Source organism: Megalobrama amblycephala, linkage group LG1 (assembly GCF_018812025.1).
Source record: "Megalobrama amblycephala isolate DHTTF-2021 linkage group LG1, ASM1881202v1, whole genome shotgun sequence".
Lineage (NCBI taxonomy): Eukaryota > Metazoa > Chordata > Actinopteri > Cypriniformes > Xenocyprididae > Megalobrama > Megalobrama amblycephala.
The window spans coordinates 52,588,441-52,592,534 of NC_063044.1; the positions used below are offsets into that span (position 1 = coordinate 52,588,441).

The window sequence follows — 4,094 nt, forward strand, 5'->3', positions numbered from 1 at the left end:
ACAGCGGTCCGTTCACTCCCACACGCGAACAACTCCATTTGTCAAACGCAGAAGAAGCTCAAGCTTTAATTAAAGTGCATAAATGTTGTCACAAGGGCCATGCGAAATGTTGAACGATTAATAATTCCTTACCAAGACCTGAAAACCATGTTACCTGTCACCGAAATGACAAGCAAGAAGAGGAAATAGTTTAAAACAGATGGGAGGAAATACCTCTATACTCCAACTAGTATCTATATATAATAATGTGAATGTTTACAACAAAATTCTGTTAAAGCGGTTCCTGTTTCATTATACGAGCTGAGAAAATATAAAATTAAATCATTGTAAATGTCAAATATATTTAATAAATTATATATATATGTAGCAGTGTGAAGTATACCCTCGGTTGTTTATTGGTTGATGTCAGGTAAACGGTTAACCTATCAGGACCGGAGTGTTATGGTATAAAATGGGAGGACATTGGTTACCTAGGATGCGTTGTCATCCGTACCGCCCCTTTACGGGAGTCCGCCATTTATGAATGGAAGGATGTTTGGTGTGCCGTCCCTGCTCCATGCTGCTGCGCGTATAAGCTGCCCCAGTTTCAGGTTCGTACGTTTTTGTTTTATGGAGGATTCTTCAGGGAAATATTTATTTACCGTGTCTCTGTGTAGTTTGTAGATGAACAGCTGCACGCTATGATCAGCAACACGCATAGTACTGCGCGGTGAACATCTCCTGGTATGTACGACAGAAGGTTGCTTGTTGTTTTTATGATTTTATTAGTAACTCTGCTATTTCTGTTCGGCAGGTTGATTTAAATGCCCAAGGGTTTCATCGCTGAATTATGCGACGGAATGCACGTCTAGTGATATAACGCACTGCTGCCTTGCCTGGGTTTCAATCCTGTCAACTGTGTGTGTGTGTGTGTGTGTGTGTGTGTGTGTGTAACTGCAGGCCGGATTATCGCTCGCCGTGGATTGAGTGCACATGTGTCAAGCGAGGCCATTTTTTGGCCGTTTTGTGCCTCGAGTGTGCGGGTGATTGTGGTTTGGTTTGTTTCCTTTTTTGTTTCTTTTGTATTTGTTTTGAATTGTAAACACACTGAATGTAATATTTTCTTTGTCAGTTTAAATTTTAGTTATTCTGTTCAAAGTGTTTTTTTTTTTTTTTTTTTTTTTGTTTGTTTTTTTTTTTTTTTGCAGAATGGGAGTTTGGCTGCTCATTTAATGGTGTCCACATTGAGTGCCGTGCTTCATAGGTTGGAGTGATGTGGTTTATGGTTTATTAAGTGTGGTGTGACAATTAAGGGGTTGCGGCAGACCATCTCCTTCCTTTACGCTTCTCTATTTTATGTATAGTAGTTTTTGTAAAGTCGTTTTTGCTTCTTTAGTGACCTGCTATTATGGAACCCTTGTGAGATGATGCGACAGTTTTTAACTTTTGTACACTTTAATAAAGCTGCCTTATCTGTGTAATCCTTTGCCTGTGTCTCTACTCACCCACCCACCTATTGGTAACGAATTTGTTGCCATATTAAATTATTTCCGTGGGTATATACAAAAACCCCGGTGGCGTAGTGGGAATCAAGTGCGATCTTTGGATATCGCCCGGTCACAATCTGGCGTAGTCGGCAGGGTGCCATAGTGTGGGTGAGTTTGTATTTGAGACATGGGTTTGGGAGTTTGTGAAGGTGTCATTTTTGTGCATTGTATGTTTTGGAATTAATGAAACGGTTCTTTCTCTCTTTTCTAAAGGCAAGGCAGCAGTGTATGTTATTTGTAAGCCCCTTGTTGGTGGTTTCTCTCCACAAGTGGTAAATAGTGTGCAGTGATGGGCAGGGAGTCGCAAGAATAAAGAGTTCGTAGCACAGCATGGTTGCAGTGAATTGCGGCTTAAAGTCTTTTTAGAGTCTGGATGTGGCATTGTTAGTGTTGTCGCATTCTTTTTTTTCTCGTGTCAGCCTCTGTATCGTAGGGGTTTTAGATTGGTAACATCGGTGTCCCAACATTGTCACGAGGAGCGTCCTCAGCCTCGTTCTGCCCGCAGGATTCCGTCAAGGTACGCGGTTGTAGGGTGTGGAAGATTTTAGGTGGCATTTTCAATTAGTTACAGTAAACTGGTCAGTGTAGTGTTTGCATGACCTGTGCTTTTTGAGCCCCCTGAATCTGACCTACTAGGGTATTGTCAGCCTTGCCGTTACTGGCGTAGGTAAGTTGGGGCACTGTTTTGGTGCCAGTGGTAAATGTCAGTATCTCTATTGTGTGTAAATTCAGGCAACTTGAGCAGCATTCACAGGATGTTAGTTTCCCTTCAGGGGTTTTTAAAAAATTGAGGCCAATATTTGGTCACTATTTTAATGTCCACTGCTTGTTAAGGGTAGTGGTGGAGGCAGTAAGAGGTGCTATGTCATCTGGTGTAAAGTCCAGTGCTGCGTCATCTAACTTGTTGGGCTTGGGGATGATCCCTGAGGTTTGTTCATCGTCGGGGCGACGATGCCTGATGTGGGGGTGGAATGTAGCAGTGTGAAGTATACCCTCGGTTGTTTATTGGTTGATGTCAGGTAAACGGTTAACCTATCAGGACCGGAGTGTTATGGTATAAAATGGGAGGACATTGGTTACCTAGGATGCGTTGTCATCCGTACCGCCCCCTTTACGGGAGTCCGCCATTTATGAATGGAAGGATGTTTGGTGTGCCGTCCCTGCTCCATGCTGCTGCGCGTATAAGCTGCCCCCAGTTTCAGGTTCGTACGTTTTTGTTTTATGGAGGATTCTTCAGGGAAATATTTATTTACCGTGTCTCTGTGTAGTTTGTAGATGAACAGCTGCACGCTATGATCAGCAACACGCATAGTACTGCGCGGTGAACATCTCCTGGTATGTACGACAGAAGGTTGCTTGTTGTTTTTATGATTTTATTAGTAACTCTGCTATTTCTGTTCGGCAGGTTGATTTAAATGCCCAAGGGTTTCATCGCTGAATTATGCGACGGAATGCACGTCTAGTGATATAACGCACTGCTGCCTTGCCTGGGTTTCAATCCTGTCAACTGTGTGTGTGTGTGTGTGTGTGTGTGTGTGTGTGTGTGTGTGTAACTGCAGGCCGGATTATCGCTCGCCGTGGATTGAGTGCACATGTGTCAAGCGAGGCCATTTTTGGCCGTTTGTGCCTCGAGTGTGCGGGTGATTGTGGTTTGGTTTGTTTCCTTTTTTGTTTCTTTTGTATTTGTTTTGAATTGTAAACACACTGAATGTAATATTTTCTTTGTCAGTTTAAATTTTAGTTATTCTGTTACAAAGTGTTTTTTTTTTTTTTTTTTGTTTGTTTGTTTTTTTTTTTTTTGCAGAATGGGAGTTTGGCTGCTCATTTAATGGTGTCCACATTGAGTGCCGTGCTTCATAGGTTGGAGTGATGTGGTTTATGGTTTATTAAGTGTGGTGTGACAATTAAGGGGTTGCGGCAGACCATCTCCTTCCTTTACGCTTCTCTATTTTATGTATAGTAGTTTTTGTAAAGTCGTTTTTGCTTCTTTAGTGACCTGCTATTATGGAACCCTTGTGAGATGATGCGACAGTTTTAACTTTTGTACACTTTAATAAAGCTGCCTTATCTGTGTAATCCTTTGCCTGTGTCTCTACTCACCCACCCACCTATTGGTAACGAATTTGTTGCCATATTAATTATTTCCGTGGGTATATACAAAACCCCGGTGGCGTAGTGGGAATCAAGTGCGATCTTTGGATATCGCCCGGTCACATATATATATATATATATATATATATATATATATATATATATATATATATAAAATTAAATATAATAAATATTTTTAGAAATACAAATAAAATATCTATATATTAAATAAAATACCATATCATTTTGATATTTTATTTTTGTTTTATATATTTAAAATTACAGTGGCGCATTGCTGCCACATACATAATATTTTTTCCACTCAATTATGTCGTAATAACAAGATATTATGTCATTAAAATGACATATTTTCACGTAAAAACAAGATATGTCGTTAAAACGACATCTTTTCTCGTAATAACGACATCTTTTATCGTAATAACGAGATGTCATTAAAACGTCATCTTTTTCTTGTTA

The 4,094-nt window shown here is 40.2% G+C and overlaps 1 long non-coding RNA gene across 2 annotated transcripts; it reads left to right on the forward strand.

Moving 5' to 3' along the window:
• The first annotated feature begins 346 nt into the window (after window positions 1–346).
• Window positions 347–3,560, forward strand: LOC125274348. Of its 2 annotated transcripts, XR_007186240.1 has the most exons (4): window positions 347–590; window positions 657–2,728; window positions 2,795–2,861; window positions 2,932–3,560. It is a non-coding gene; the product is annotated as an uncharacterized LOC125274348 (long non-coding RNA). The 2 variants fall into 2 exon arrangements; XR_007186239.1 differs by having other exon boundaries at window positions 347–2,728.
• The last annotated feature ends 534 nt before the right edge of the window (window positions 3,561–4,094 follow it).